This window comes from Maylandia zebra, linkage group LG2, assembly GCF_041146795.1.
Source record: "Maylandia zebra isolate NMK-2024a linkage group LG2, Mzebra_GT3a, whole genome shotgun sequence".
NCBI lineage: Eukaryota > Metazoa > Chordata > Actinopteri > Cichliformes > Cichlidae > Maylandia > Maylandia zebra.
Window position 1 is genome coordinate 200,191 of NC_135168.1, and position 17,127 is coordinate 217,317.

The 17,127-nt window shown below is 42.6% G+C and overlaps 1 protein-coding gene across 1 annotated transcript in view; it reads right to left on the reverse strand.

Moving 5' to 3' along the window:
- The window catches only part of LOC101472502 (uncharacterized), a 57,046-nt gene extending 40,265 nt beyond the window's left edge, over positions 1-16,781 (reverse strand). The window contains exon 1 of the mRNA XM_004566642.3: positions 16,691-16,781. The gene's annotated coding sequence lies outside the window, so the exon portion shown is untranslated. The remainder of the gene's footprint in view (positions 1-16,690) is intronic.
- Between the last annotated feature and the right edge of the window lie 346 nt (positions 16,782-17,127).

Here is a 17,127-nt window from a genome sequence, read left to right on the forward strand (position 1 = left end):
TCTAATAATTGTGTTACGTGTGTGTCTATTGCAACTAGTGGTGCAACGGATCGCGGTTGATCCGTAATCTGAACCGATCCCACTCCACGGTTCGGCACGCACGCTATCCGAAGATTCGAAAAAGAAGAAAAAAAAGTATGTGTATGGTGGCGTGGTCAGTCTGTCAAGCGATAGCTATGGTCAGTGCTGGCGGTCCAAGTGGAGGAGCAGAGGAGTTTGCGGTATTTAAGCAGCCCTTTGCTGCCCAGTCTGACCGGGCTAAAGCTATTACAGAAGCTACTGGGGTGTTTAGCTGCAGACGGGAGGCCGTATTCTGTTGTGCAAATCAAGGGGTTTAAACTAGTCAACGCGTTAGTTGATGCATTGACACCGTGCAGCCCCATGCACGGGCCGATACGCGGTAACTAGTTAACGGAGATTTGCTGCGTTAATGCAGTTATGGCATTAACGTCATTTTAACGAGATTTACGCTGACAGCACTTGTTTAAACTATGATGAACTATGAACGTGCTTGAGCCACGCTATGATATCCTGTCGCGCGTCCACTTCAGTGACAAGATCGTTCAGAGCATGTATGAGCAGGAAAAGTTTAAAGTTATGGCTGAGCTGTCCCAGGCATTTTCTGTTGCCCAACTACTACAAACGGGTGGAGCTCCAGGGCAACGGAAAGCCACGTGACCATGACCGCTCATTATATCACAGCGGAGTGGTAGGTAGAAAGCCCTGTACTGCCCTATATTGCACCTTAATTTGGTTTCATATAATTGCGTGGAATGAGTCTTGAGTTGAATGTTTTTAACAGGCAAAAAGTACTTAAATAAATAAATGGCGAGTTAAATTTTTGTCTTCCTTTTTTTTTCTGCTGATCCGAAAATTGATCTGATTGAACTGTGAGACTTTTGATCTGTTGCACCAGTAATTGCAACTATGTTGGTTAGACAAAAGTTCTAACACGAGTTACAATTTAATCAATTTAATAACTGAAGAGTACCACACTCTTTCAGGATGTAAGTAACTGCAAATTGCTGAAATAAGTGATAGATCAGAGACTATATACCTATTTTTAAATACAGGTCAGGTCTTTTAGTGAGCTTTAAGCTCAATGAGAAAAGACCAGTGATTCCAATTGATGGCAAGCCTCCCAGCGTGATTTCCAGCATCCAGATCTGCACAACCAGTCAGATGGCTGATTTCTGGTAGGATTCCACCAGTCACCCCGACTGGCAACAGTGAACAGACTAAAAGAGTGCACTCTAGACTACAAAAACACCAAGTGTGAAACTTCACTAGACTTGTTGCTGACTGACAGATCCTTACAGATCATTCCCTCATCCGATCTGTGCTTTGACTTGACTGACCCTCTATAAACTCTGAGGAACAAACTGAACTATAAGGTTGCAGCCTAACAAATACTTTCAAAGGGACAATTTCAATGATTAAGGACAATGTGTTTCATTTTATTTTGTAAAGGGTCCTAGTTGTTATTTTTGTTGTGAACTGTTACCTGTTGAAACTAAAGTCACAAGTTAACTGAAATTTCAGTGTATTCTGATTAATCGCACTCATGTCCAGCTCTTCCCCGAACTTGGAGTGAGGTGTGCTTACCCAGGAGTGGATTACACAAGCAAACAGAAAGTGCAAGCTAGTGGTTAAAATGAAAAAGGAGGTGGCTTCCAGGAAAGTGGGGTGAGGAAATGAAACAGTTGATTCCAAGAATGGACTGAAAGCATAACAGCGCTGAACAAACCCAGTGTTCAGCAGTTCATTTCTGACGTGTTTGTGTGTTTTTATGTCAAATATCAATATCAAATTGCTTATATCAATAAGTGCACTGTAATCAAAATGTGAAGGGGTTATACAGTCCAGGAATCAGAAGCTTTGCTCACTTCCCAAAAATTAACAGTCTCTCGTTTTTATGGCAGTTTCATTTAAATTTTATTTTTATGTTGCTGAGGAAAATACGTGTTTCATCCCTTATAACCCAGCCACAATTCTGGCTCCCACAGGCCGGCTGTGCCCATGTGACTCACATTTAATAACCTTTGACCCCTCATAGTTGATATTGTTTCTTCACATGTTTAAGGTTACTCAAGTGCTTCTATGAGAGTCAAAATGAAAGTTATAATATTTGCTAACATTGTACAAGTGAAGGACTACAAGTCACTTCACTAGCTTACAGTTAAGAGTAGAGCTTCAGGGGACACAAAAAATCTTCATCATTAATTAACTCCAACAATATTGATATTCACAGTGTAAGAATAAGAGGTTACTATACTATATTAAAATCCCTGGAAGATCCTCATTACATAAAAGTTAACTTTCTTTTTTTCTTCAAAATATCAAATTGCTATGCCTTACCTGTACTGTGCCAGGGACATCGGAGACTGCCATCAGGACAAGCAAGACAAGCAGTGCTTGCCTAATGAAATCTAAAAACAGACAACAATAAAACCAAAGTGAAAGTGACCCTCTCCCTTCATCTTGAACAGGGCTCTTTCCCATCTCTGTCCCATTAATAACACTGTAAAAAAATCTGTAATTTAACACAATTTTTTCCAAAAACTTTCTAGAGAATTTTCCTGCCATCTTAAAGTATATAAATACATAAAAATATAATTATTGTAATTTAACAGATGGCATATTTTATAGTACTTCTGTGCATCTTTAGTCATTCTTTTAATTATTACCTAAAACTGGTAAAATTACAGAAAATATTGATCATATAAATGCACAGTTTAGGTATTTTAAGCAAATGGAGACTAAGATTTAACTAACAAAAACCTAAACTGAGGAAAACACTTAAACACTAAGTTGGATCCCCAGAACCAGGACACATTTAATATCTTGATGCACGCTCAGTCATCCAGGTAATTAAATCCCAAAACGTTGATTCTGTTCATCTGGATGTTTTCAGTGGCAGAAATGTTTCATCATCATCCAGGTGACTTCTTCAGTCTCAGCTGACTGAAGGTTTCCCCATCTTATAAACAGGACATTTGCACTGTGAGGTCAGTTCCTTGATCATTAATATACATACAACATACGCCTCATATACACACATTGTGTGATTATTTACAGCTTATACTGTTTTTTATTGTTTACTGATATTACTGCACTACAGAGAGGGTGAGAACCAACGTTTCCTTTCAGACAGGCATTTCTGTAAATACCATGAAATGACAATAATCCTTCTTCAATCTTGAACCTTGAAAAAGAGAGAAAGATGCTTCACTGGACAAATCTATCACATGAAACATCTACTTTGGACGGTGCCTCTCAGACACCCAAACCCCTGCCTTTGTCCCAGTGTTTGTGTTCTGCCCATCCAGGCTTCCTTCCAGCCACACAAAGCCACCTCATAACTGGTCCTACTGACTCCAGTGGGTAATTCTGTGACATGAGCTTTCTCTTGGTATGAAAGTAGTGCTACACCACAGACAGGCCACTGAAGACGCACTCAAGTCATCACACAGCAAATGTCCTCTGAGAAGCGCATGGCACAACATAGAAGAGCCACCTCCATGGGACAAGACTCAGCAGTTGATCTAAAGGTCAAAGGTCACTCTTTCGAGGATGCCAATGTTCACATTTTGGACAGAGAGGACAGATGGTTGAAAGAGGAGTGAAAGACGCCATCTATGTCCACTATGAGCGACCATCTTTGAACAGAATAATTTATCATGGTGTTCTGTTGTGTGTGTGAAAGTCTGTTAAACCAGACCCATAAATAAGGTGTTTTCAGAGAGGCAGGCCACTGCGGCTTTGATCTGACCAATGAGCCGAATTAACAGCCTTCTGACGAGTTTTTTTTTTAATTAACAAGACAGCTTTGCAGACTCTAGAGAAACACAGAATTCGTAACAAGCTGTTCTGCAACTGTTTTACTGACCGGCATCACTTTGTACCAGCAGTGATCAGCGTTTCTGGTCCCCTCACCGCATTCAGGTGTTTTTCCACCTATGATAGTTTTACCCCCAGTACAGGATTTGGGACTGATTCATCACGCCCGAGGAGAGCAGTGGACACAAATGATTATGAGCAAGCGACACACACACACACACATTTGATGGCAGGTCTTACATAATCCTGAGTTATTGTGTCTGATAGTGAAAAGCACAAAGTTTTGGAAGCGGTGTACAGGTGTTGCACTCTAAAAGTAGTTATAACATTTACATTTTTCTGAATTGTTGGGAAAATCTTTAAAGACTATTCTTATTTAATTGTGTTTTGTTTTTGGACACATTTCTAGTTAATTTTTGTAGTTCACTAGCTCCAGGAGGTCAGAGTTCAGACGTGTGATGTCATCAGTAAGCGCAGAAAAAAAACAAAGAGGGTCTGAGACGTGAGAGAGCGATGTTTTGCTGATGATATGCTATGCTGCCTGTACACTCCAAACCTGAACTGAGGAGAATAAAGTTGCCAGAAGGAGAATGGAGTCATGTCTCTCTGAGGGTCCAACACAGGCACTGTGTGTTGAGAAGTACTAATGTAACAAAGGCTGTGTCCCAATTAAGACACCGCACACTTGAAGTACGCGCACTACGTACGGTGCATACTATAAGTACGAGAAGGGCGGAAGTGAGAGGCTTGTGAGTCTGGCCTTCGTCGCGCTGCTCAGGTTGCCTAGCAACCATGATACTAACCGCGAGAAATGTTTCATACAGCTTTGTGTGACAGAAATGAAGGAGAAAAATGTTTTGTTGGTCATTCATCTTTGTCATGACATCACTTTGATTAGTTGAGTATCTGAGGCTGAGACCACGGGACTGTGAAAATGATTGTTGGGCTTCATGTCTGTGCTGAACAGTCATTTAAGATTAGTTAGTAAATAACAATTAGCTAATGTTGTTCATGAGACTAAAGTTTGGTAATGTAAATATAATATGGCCAATATTATATTTATTGTCAGATTATTATGATTATATATATATATATATATATATATATATATATATATATGTATATATATATTACAGCAGTGAGCTTGAACTCTGGGTCAAAGATTCAAGTTGCAGTTATTTATATGTCCTATCACCTTAAATCTTCACTCAAAGACAAGTATCTTTGACAGTGTATCTATAGATGTATTATATAAGAGACAAATGTTGTTCCTTCAGTATGTCAGTGTCATGGTCCTGAGTCTGAGGACTCAGTATTTTGTGTTTCCTTATGCTTTTGTTCATTCCGAGTATGTATTCTGTTGTGATTTTGCCATTTGTTAGGTTTCTGCTCTTTGCCTGCCTGCTCCCACTTCTCTGTGTTCCCTCTGTCTGTCCATGGTGTTATTGTGTCTACTTATGAGTCCGCCTGTCAAGTTCAGTGTCCTGTCTGGTTCTCTGTCTGTTAGTTTCCTGTTTTATTGTGAAGGTCTGTGTCATATGTGAGTGTGTTCAGTTTACGTTTCCCCTGTCCCGTCAGCTCTGATTCCTCCCAGCTGTGTTGCCCTCCTGTCTCTCATCCCCTGATTACTGGTGTGTGTATTTAAGCCCTGTGTGTTCTCCTGCCTGTTGCTGGTTCGTCTGTGGTACCCTGTGTTCCACGGTGTCCTGGTCCTCGTCTGCGTCTCTCTGCTTCTCATCCCCTTTGTCGTATGCTCCCAGGTCTGTTATTTTTTGTTCTCCCAGTTTAGGTGTCTTCAGTTATTTGTCATGCCCCACTGCTTGTTTGCCACTACACCTTTTGTTAATAAACCTCACTAGCATTTCATCCACTGCCTGCATCTTGGGTCCTTCTTCCAACTCCACACGGCTCGCCTCGGCAGCCGTGACAGTACGAAGACTTCAGTGAAAGCAAAGGGCTGTTGTTCTTCTGTTTCTTCTGAACCTGTTAAACCCATGTCAGCTAACCCAGGGTCTGCTAAAACTGTGGCATATATCCCAGAGACAATTAACACCAGCTCTGATAATACCAGGACTGTTTATTCTTTTGAACTGCAACCTGAAGCTCAGTTAGCCGCCCGGCCTCAAGCTCAGGTAGCCGCCCGGCCTCAAGCTCAGTCTCCAATTCCACCACCGTCGTCATCCCAACCATTGTTTCAGTCACCCTCAGTTCAGCCTCCTGTTCAGCAGCCACTAGCCCTGCATCCTGTGTCACTTGCTACTCCGGTACAACAAGCTCAGTCAAATCAATCTGAAAGGAACTGTGTTTCATCCGTTTGCTCTAAGCAGAGAGACAAACCTCATGATAATGTAATCATTCCTACAAAGCTGGCCAGTTCAGAGACTGTGACGCACTCCAGGGCCTCCCCAGAGGCTGAGTTTCAGCCCTCAGCCCACTCTGGACCCGTGGAGGCTAGGAACCCAGCTGAGGAGTGCACCCAGCTGTCACTGCCTGAGCAGAGTCAATGCTCTGGGCAGCTGCAGTCTGCTATGTGTTTGCCAGGGGCCACTGTGCCTGCTGGCTCTGTTCTGTCCCTGCCAGAGGTCCCCGCACCTGCTGGTTCTGAGACTGTCCCTGCGTATGCCAGGGGCTCCAGTGCCCACTGGTTCTGAGACTGTTTTCGCTGGGGGGCCCGAGGGGCCCGTCCAGCTTCCTGCCTCGTCAGCTGGCGGGCCCGAGGAGCCCGTCCAGCTTCCTGCCTCGTCAGCTGGAGGGCCCGAGGAGCCCGTCCAGCCCCAAGACTCGTCAGCTGGAGGTTCAGGAGAACCTAGCCAGCTTCCTGCCTCGTCAGCTGGAGGGCCCGAGGAGCCCGTCCAGTTGCCAGCTGCAGCCTCATCATCCTCGCCAGCTGCAGTCTCATCATCCTCGCCCGCAGCAGCCTCCTCATCAGCTTCAGCTTCACCCACGCCGTCGCCTGGTCCAGCTTCAGCATCCTCAGTGTCGCCTGGTCCAGCTTCAGCTTCACCCACGCCGTCGCCTGGTCCAGCTTCAGCATCCTCAGTGTCGCCTGGTCCAGCTTCAGCTTCACCCACGCCGTCGCCTGGTCCAGCTTCAGCATCCTCAGCGCCGTCGCCTGGTCCAGCTTCAGCATCCTCAGCGCCGTCGCCTGGTCCAGCTTCAGCATTCTCAGCACCGTCGCATGGTCCAGCATCCTCATCAGCTTCGCCTGGTCCAGCATCCTCATCAGCTTCGCCTGGTTCAGCTTTGGCTTCGCCTCCGGCTGGCCCAGCCTCTGCTTCAGCCTTGTCTGGTCCAGCCTCTGCCTCGCCTGGTGCTGCGGGGGCAACGCAGCCCACCTCCACATCGTCGGTCATCTGCCAGGCCGCTTGTTGGGCATCTTCGCTACTGTGGACGCCCTCCTGAACGCCGCCACTGCCTTCCGCGTGGCCGGCCTCCGGACCTGCCCCGCTGCCATTCGCATGGTCGGCCTCCGGAACCGTACTGTTTTGGCCTCCGGCGCTGTCGGCCTCCGGGTCGGCCCCCCGAACTTGTCCATCTAGGCCTTTTTTGGACTATGTTGGCATTACTAAATTTGGCTCAATGCTTACATATATGTGTAAAAAGCAAATGTACGAGCTGTGATAACTGTGTCTGATAGAATGAAGAGTAGACTGATATATGAAATATTCCTTTATTGGGTGAGAAAATCAGACCATGTCATAACTGCTGTAAGTCATACAGAATAGATATCAGAGCCTTAAACAGGCTGACTTCTGCTAAATGGGTCAAACTGGGGAGAAAGTCTACAAACACATAACATCCTTATAGAATATGATGTAACACTATAGATCAACTTAGCTCAGAATATATAAAGCATATAAACAGTGTCACACATGGAAATCAAATGTGTGATAAGCTGCAGGATTCAAACACAAGTGTAACTTATAAACACATGTTCATACTTTTATTCCACAATCAGAGAGAAAGAAACAGAGAGAGTGCAGGACAGACAGACAGGTGACAGTCTCAGGTGTACACACTGCTACACAACAGCACCAGAGAAGGAGGATTTAGTGTTTGTGTTATTACGAGTGTAAACAAGAAGAGTTCCAGATGGTGCAGTGGACACATGTGTGACTGCTGTGATTAAAGCATCTTTCTTTCAGCTTAACGAGTGAACCGTCAGCTCGTTCAAACACACGTTAAAGTCCGTTTGGCTCGACACCACCGAACAGAGGCAGCAATATAACATAGCTAACATTAACAGTGCAGTGAATCCTGCTTGTGCCGTGATGTTCAGGACTGCAAACCGAGCAGCATCACTGACTTTCAGCTTGTTGTGTTTGTGGATATATGACTGACTTTAATTATCCACAAATCATCACATTCTCTGTAAGATTAAGGTCGACTATTGTATCGTATATTTTAAAGTGAAGGCTTTAGAACCAAGTTAGTACAAAATTATCCACACCCACCGGACCACGCTTGGTATTTGGTGGAATCGACGGTGCATTTGAAGTACACTTCGATTTGGGACAGCAGTCGTCGCGTGGCGCTGACGTAATCGCAGTCAAAATGCGTACTTCAAGCGTGCGGTCTCTTAATTGGGACACAGCCAAAGTGTTCCACAGGTTACGTCCGTGGTGGCCATCTTGTTTCCCCAGTAGAGTGGAGGCCTGCCTCAGTTGCAGCTCTTTTATAGGCCAGTCTGAATTGAGAAGGCGTGGTCTTTAGAGTATATAAAGCGGGCAGGAAATGGATAGGGGGCCATTTTGAGAAGTTGCTGTCTGTATGTGCTGTATGTGCAAGAGATAATGACAATGGCAAGAGACAATAAAGTAAAGTTAAGACAGAGTGATGTCTGATGTTTTCCTCACCACACCTCTCTGCGTGACACTGGAAATGTAAAGGTGTGTAAGCTCTAAAACGTCTTTGTGAACACTTTTCTACGTATATGATGCTTCAAAAATGTGACACGTGTAATGTGATCATCAAAGAACATGAATTGATTAAACTTTTATTTGTATGTTATAATGTTTATCTTACACTGTGTAATTTTTACAGAATAATAATAATGGATTGCATTTATATAGCGCTTTCCGAGATCCTCAAAGGGTTTTACAATGCCACTATTCATTCACTCTCACATTCACACACCGGTGGAAGCAGCTACAGTTGTAGTCACAGCTGCCCTGGGGCAGACTGACAGAAGCGAGGCTGCCATCGGCCCCTCTGGCCATCACCAGTAGGTAAAGTGTCTTGCCCAAGCACACAACGACCAAGACAGACAAAGCAGGGGATCGAACCGGTAACCTTCCGATTACAAGATGAGCATCCCAACCCCCTGAACCACAATCGCCCCAACGACCATGCAATGTCTACAACGTTGTTCATTGTATGAATGTGTAATCATGTATCTTTGATAAATAAAATATTTGTACTTTGTGGTTATTGAATAAATATTAGTCCCATATGTCACTGATAAACACGGATGCTAAAGAAATGTTTGATGGAAAAAGGAAATGCAGTGTTTGCTGCTAAACTTTGAGGTGCTAAGTCACCAATAAGAAAATGCCAGCAGGAGACTAGTTGTCATGGGTTTGTGTTTTTCTACATTTATGTGTATTTTTCCATGTGCAGTGTTTTGGTTGATCTCTCTCCTTTGTCTTCCTGTCTACCTACGTCTGATATTTATGTTCGCACTTCCGGATGTGTTGGGTCGCCAAGGGATTATTCCCGGAAGTGTTCCCGCGCTTGACGTTGCCACATCTCGTCAGCCGTCACCAGCTGCTGCTGATGGCCTCATTAAGAGTGTCCTGTTTAAGAGCGTGGCTGCGCTCCAGTCATTGGATCCTAGAGTCAAACTCGCCACTACAACCGTGACAGATATATTTAAAAAACCTCAATTTGGAAGAGATTGCCTAGTCACCATTTTGTGTTTTTTGTGTTCACTAGGAATCGGGAGCGGAATATGTTTCATGGGAGCAGAGCCACGGGTTGGAAATTGGAGTGTAATTCTGGGAGAATTACCATGGGGGCACAAGGCTGGGATTGTACATAGTTGTGTGTTTTCCACTTTCTGTAAATCCACTGTCCTGCATTATCAGAGTCCTACATTTTGGGTTTTCCACAACTCCACGGTCTGCCATTGCAGCTCATGACACTAGCAGCCCTGATTCTGTATGTAAAACATGAAAAACTCCACAGCAGTGATACTTGTTCTTACATAGGTGCACTTAGTGTTAGTTAAGGTACTTTACTGTTCCAATGAAACAAGAAGATCTCATTTAAAGTAAAGTTTTTGGCCATTCTGTGATCTCATTTACCATTTTCTCTTAATATCTTACTTTTAAGATAGATTCTGTTTTAAATCAGGTTGTGATCCTAAAGTCACTCTCATAGCACTGATTTTCTAGTAATGTACAAAAATTGCAATGTCATCTAAATTTCCAAACTGCCTTTTTTCCAGTGACGGTTATGGTGAAATTGAAGTTATTTTGTGTGACTGCACACTGCCCATGAGATGACTCATTAGTAAGAAGTACAGCAGAAGTTTCATTTCAGTTTTATCCTTATCTATTTATTTCACAATATGTGATCACAGCACAATTTACCCAAATGTGCACTTGTCTTTTTTAGTCACAGTGCCTTTACAACCAGGAGAACCAAAACTGCAAAGACTTTTTGGAAGTTTGTAAAGAGCTTCCTCAGATCCCTGTGAAGCAGCTGTTTCACATGGATCACGTTAAAGCTGGCCTTCTCCACTATCTCAGTGGTCAAAGTGAGATCCTCACTTTCTGAAATAACTTTATTTATCAGAGGTTTTTCCCATTGGTAAAGGGTGGGCCACCTCTATTTTAAATTGCTATATTGGTGGAATGGGGAGGAGCCCCCCCACTCTGGGCCCCACTTTGTAGGCCCAGAGTGGCTGCTGTGTGAAGATGCACCTGACTCTCTCTGGTGTCCTCAACCGTCTCACACTGAGGTGGAGCGTGACACAATCACCTTCTCAGCAGAGCGCACAACACGCTGCAGTCTCTGTTTGTCCCTGATAGTGGCTCCAGCGTACCACACGGTGATGGAGGAGGTGAGGATGGACTCGATGATTGCAGTGTAGAATTGCATCATCGTCCGTGTTGGCAGGTTGAATTTCTTCAGCTGCCTCAGGAAGTACATCCTCTGCTGGGCTTTCTTAATGACGGAGGTGATGGTGGGCTCCCACTTCAGGTCCTGGGTGATGGTGGTACCCAGGAAGCGGAATGAGTCCACAGAGGTGATGGGGGTGTCAGTCAGGATGATGGGGGGAGTGGGGCTGTGTGCTTCCTGAAGTCCACAATAATCTCCACTGTCTTCTGGGCATTCAGCACCAGGTTGTTGTGGCTGCACCAGGACACCAGACGTTCAACCTCCCTCCTGTAGGCAGACTCATCCCCGTCCGAGATGAGTCCAATAACGGTGGTGTCATCTGCAAACTTGATTAGCTTGACAGACTGGTGGGTGGAGGTGCAGCAGTTGGTGTACAGGGAGAAGAGCAGAGGAGAAAGAACAAAGCCCTGAGGGGAGCCAGTGCTGATGGTCCGGGAGTCCGAGACATTCTTTCCCAGCCTCACGTGCTGCTTCCTGTCTGTCAGGAAGTCAGTGATCCACCGGCAGATGGGATCAGGCACATTCATCTGGGAAAGCTTGCCTCGGAGATGGTCTGGAAGGATGGTGTTGAAGGCAGAGCTGAAGTCCACAAACAGGATCCTGGTGTAGGTTCCTGGGGAATCCAGATGCTTCAGGATGAAGTGTAGAGCCTTGCTGATAGCATCATCTACAGACCCGTTGGCTCTGTATGCAAACTGCAGGGGGTCCAGGAGGGGCGCCGTGAGGGTCTTGGGAACAGGGACTATGGTGGAGGACTTGAAGCAGGCAGGCACATGACATGCCTGCAGTGAGGAGAGTCTGAGAGTGGCAGGAGACACACCGGCTGGGCCGGGAGCTTTCTGGGCGTTTAGGCTCTTAAACTGCTTTCTCACATCTGCTTCATGAATATGAAGGGGTGTAGTGGGAGAAGGTGGTGTGAAATCCTCATTGGTGTGGGGTAAGAAGGGGGGTGTTGTGGGTGAAGTGTTTGATGGTGGTGATGGCTCTGTGGTGGTGGGAGAGGGAGCGGTGGGGGAATGAGCGTCCAAAGTGTCTCTGGCTACGTCCACACTAGCCCAGATAGATCTAAAAACGGTGTTTTCATCTGAAAATGCTCCGCGTCCACACTAGCATTTTCAATCGTTTTCACAGAGTTGTGCATCCACATTGAAACAGCCGAGAACGCTTCCCAGATAGCAAGGAGACATTGAAACAATGTTTAGTCAATATCAGGCGATGTCATAGAATCAACGTTGAGATCTGACGTTGACCTAACGTCACTCTTGCACCCTTTTTTAATATTGAAACAACATAAGGTTTTGATATTGAATCAATGTTGAACGCTGACATTGATTCAACGTCAAAATTTCAAACACTGTTAATGTTGAAACAATGTCAGATTCTGATATTGAATCACTGGCTAACTCTGATGTTGATTTTTCATCACTTTTGCACCCTTGGTTACTATTGAAACAACAATAAAGTAATGATTAAAAATCAGTACTTAACAGGTATTTGTATTAATACAAAACCGCTGCAAATTACCAGCAATATTTAAACCTAAAAGAAAATTGTGTATGATCCACAAATAGGAAACCCATTATATGCTGGACATAGTCTTACAATTTGTCATGTCTACAATAATATCCCTATAATATCAAGCATCTAGCATTATGTAATAAAAAAATGACAAGACATCTGTATCAATAACAAAGTAATTTCTTATATTAAAAAAAGTTTCTTTGTTACATGTATTGGTTACAGGTCACTTATTTTTTTTTAGTTTACTCGGGGATCGAGCTGGATATCGGGCATCCTGCACCACCCATGTGATCTGGAGCGTAGCGGAGACATTTCTGCTCTGCTTGGGCAAAGGACACAAACAAAAAGAAGAAGAAGAAAAAAAGGCCAAATTAGAGCTTAAATATGAATAACCTCTTGTCAATTGTATTCAGCAGGGAGAAATTATGGGATTAATATGAAAGTCACAAGGCAGAAATCAGCTAACTGCTGCCTGACTTTGATTCTCAAAAAGCCATTAGCTGAAAAGCTCAAAGCCCAATTTTCTAGAGATAAAATGAATAAACCAAACTATTTGCAGTGAAATGTATTCCTATTCCCATTTGTTGGACGATAGCCTCTGTTGTAGAGCAGCTGCTGCTCCACATCGAAAGGAGCCAGCTGAGGTGGTTCGGGCATCTGACAAGGATGCCCCCTGGGCGCCTCCTGGGTGAGGTGTTCCAGGCATGTCCCACCGGGAGGAGGCCCCGGGGCAGACCCAGGACACGCTGGAGAGATTATATCTCTCGGCTGGCCTGGGAACGCCTTGGTATTCCCCCGGATAAGCTGGAGGAGGTGGCTGGGGAGAGGGAGGTCTGGGCCTCTTTGCTTAGGCTGCTGTCCCCGCGACCCGGCCCCGGACAAAGCGGATGAAGATGGATGGATGGATAGCCTCTGTTGTATATTCAATCAGAACATACAGGAGAAGGCCATTTTTAAGCAGTTTAACTGAATTTGACAATTTCTAAAGTTCAGGGCTACAAAAGTCCCATAACCTTTAAGAACTTATCATTGCTTTATTTGCCTCTGCTCATTGCAGTTTGTTGTGGAAGTTTTCCATTAAATAAAGCCTGCAGACGAGCGGTGAGCAGTAGCTAACATTCTTTAATCAAAACACAAAGAACAGACAACCAAGCTTGGTAGAGCCTGCATGATCGTGGGACAGATGGTCAGCAGAGTCTCCCTGAGCCCAGCATGGCTCTCAGTTAAAAACCTTCTCCAGGAACAAAAGGCAGGACACAGCTGTTTCACACCTTGAGCTTCACACTCCCTTGCTACCTCCCAGAGTCCTCGAGGAGACAAACGACTCTTCCTGTAGAGTTGTCTGCTTCTCCCATCTTCCTTACCAGACCACCACCATCTGTCTAACTGTATCCACTGTCTCATCTTGCCATTTTGCTCCAAAAGGGGCAAATGTCCAACTTAGGCAGTCTTTTCAAAGGTCCATTCACACACAGTGAAGCTGCAGCTTGTTGGAAATGCACAACTCGAACAGATGTGTGGCAGACTTGCGTTTTAGGAGCTGCTACCGACAAACCAGCAAATAAACACAAAATGTGTCATCTGTGACACTTGTGAGGTTGTCTCAAACACACTCCGTCAGTCTTGATGCTGTTGAACAACAAAATGTTTAAAAATGTGGCGAGTTTACCTGCGTGATATCCTCATGCGCGACGCGATCGCGAAAACAGCAAACAGTTAACACCACGCCGTTGTTGTTCACGGGACAGCAAGAGTAAACGATCGTGAGACTCTTGTCGTCGTTATCGTTCCCCTCGCACGGTTTATTTCTCCGATTTCAGCGTTTTTGCTTCACAACTAAAGCGAGCAGTTTACTTTGTGCACTAACATGGACTCGAATCAACCAGCGCCACCTCTGGCCAAGTGCCACAGCCTACAGCCAGATCAACCTGTGACACACATCTGCACCACGTTTGAATTCGTTTCATGCACATTTGTACCTTTCAATTGTGTCTGTTTGTGCGTCATGCAAATAAACCTTTGAACTGAATGAAATGATATCATGTATTTGTAAAAAATTCCAAATTATATATACGAAGTCACAGGAATCACCACCGCTGTTCATCATGATTTTAATATTTTTGCCTATGAGAAAAACATCCTGAACAAATATGACACATCAATATTTCATTAGTGTTGTCACATCATATCCTGTAAGCATAGTCTGCCTGTGTATTTTCTCTGCAAATGAACATTTTAGAGTTAGTTGTTATATACAGTCTGTATAAGTGTGGTTAATCCAATAAACATTTGTAAGGAGATGGCAGTTACTGTAAACGTGTCCAGTAGGTTCACGTTCAGATCAGAAAACCGTTTCAGCTGCAGGCATCTACTCCTGTGCTGGGCCCTAAATTATTTATATTATATCTAAATGACATATGTAGTGTTTCCAAACTGTTAAAATGTGTATTGTTTGCTGATGATACCACTCTGTACTGCTCAGGTAAAAACTTAGAACAGCTTCTGACTACAGTGGAAAAGGAGTTAAATATATTAAAAAACTGGTTTGATGTAAATAAGTTATCATTAAATATAAAGAAAACAAAATTGATTATTTTTGGCACTAGACAAATGAAAAATGTATCTAAAATCAGGGTTAATGGAATTGAAATTGAAAGAGTGTACGAAAATAAATTTCTTGGAGTGATAATTGATGATAAGCTGAGTTGGAAGTCTCATATAAACCACGTGAAAACAAAAATGTCAAAAACCATTGCTATTCTCTATAAAACAAAGCATGTCCTGAACAAAAAAACATTATACACACTTTATTGTACTCTGTTGCTTCCATATATGACTTACTGTCTGGAGATATGGGCTAATGCATATAAAACGAACACTCTTCATATTTTTAAGTTACAAAAAAAAGCTATAAGAATTATAAACCAATCAAACTATATAGAACCAACTAACATTTTGTTTATTAATCGGAATACCCTGAAATTTTATGATTTAGTTGAATATAAAATGGCACAGATAATGTATAAAGCACAAAATAACTTGCTTTGCCGCAGTACTCAGAAGCTGTTCAAAGTCAGAGAGAGTCAATATGACTTAAGGGGACAGATTTCTTTAAAAAAAACAAGATAAGGACAAATATAAAGCAGAGATGTGTTTCTGTTAGAGGAGATAACCTGTGGAATAGTTATGACAGTGATTTAAAAAGGTGGAGTTCATTTTCCTTGTTTAAAAACATGTTTAAAAATAGAGTATTAGAAAAATATATAAATCAAGAATGAAAAGAGCAAAAAGGAGAGAAAAAAAAACAACCTCTTGATTCTTTTGCTTTGATGTAGTTACTTATCTAAGGTGGAAAGTTTTTTTTTCTTTGTTTTTTTTTTGTTTGTTTGTTTGGTTTTTGCTTTGTTTTATTATTTTCTTCAAGCCCTGTGTACAGGAGCTGCATACAAAAAGATATTTTGTGAAAAGGGTTGGCGTAATAAGCAAATGCTTCAGCCAATACCTTTTGATTAGCCTTGTCTCATGCTTTCTTTCTTTATGGTAGATTTTTGTTCTGTTTTCACTGTTTTTTTTTTCACTGTTTTCACTGAGATTTGAATTTGAATGCTAATCAATAAAATCAAATCAAAATCAAAATAAAAAAAAAATCCTGTAATTGAAACAATCACCTCATACGCCTCATGTTTTACACCCCTATAAGGTGAGCTTGCTACACTGCACATGAATATTACGTGACATGGTACGACTAACTCATGTTCAAACATTTAAGATACTGTTCAGCCATTTTGTTTACTGGGTAGTGCATAATGGCCGAGTTACCTGAGTGGGAATCCACTAAAGCAAAAAAATAATATATATTTTTTTATTAATTACAAAAACCTTATAGGAAAACCTAAGAAAAGGTTGCAGAAGCACAGAAAAAACTGCCGTGTACGTTATAGTGTGTAAATTCAAAAACTGTATAGAGAGAATGGCGCAATGAAAACAGAATAAGATAAGATGAACTTTATTGAGTAGAATATAGGCAGTAAGAGTTTTGTAATTAACTTTAAATCATGTTTGCCAAAGACAATGACAGTAAATTAACCCAGTTCTACCTGCTAGCTAAAGATGTTATGCTTCTCCCCCTTATACCGTTTAGGACGACTATAGAAAGTTACTAAAATAACCACTGATGAAAACGTATCAAACTTTCAGTATTTACCTTTGTCATAGTTTTCCATTCTTTGGTATCCTTTTGTCCTCCACGTTCTCAAACACCAGGGAGAGAAAAGGCCGCAACTGACGAAAGACCGCGAAGACTAGACGCTAGGCGGTGCAATCTGCTCCTCCCTCTTTTTAAACGAGCCAATAGGAGCTGCTCACATTAAAAACAACTTTATTTAAAAAGTCATTTTACACCTGATACAACATTTTAAAAGTCAAACAATGCACAAGTTTATAAGAACAATTTTATTTTTCAAAGTTTTTTAAGCATAGGGATGGTTAATATGTTTAAAAAATTCATATATAATATTTGTCAAATAATTGTCACCCAAATCAACATCATAATAAAAGTGTAATTAATAAAATATATAATAATGATAAGAATAATAATAACAGTTTACCTAAAAGCTCTTCTAACATTAGAGTGCTTTTGAA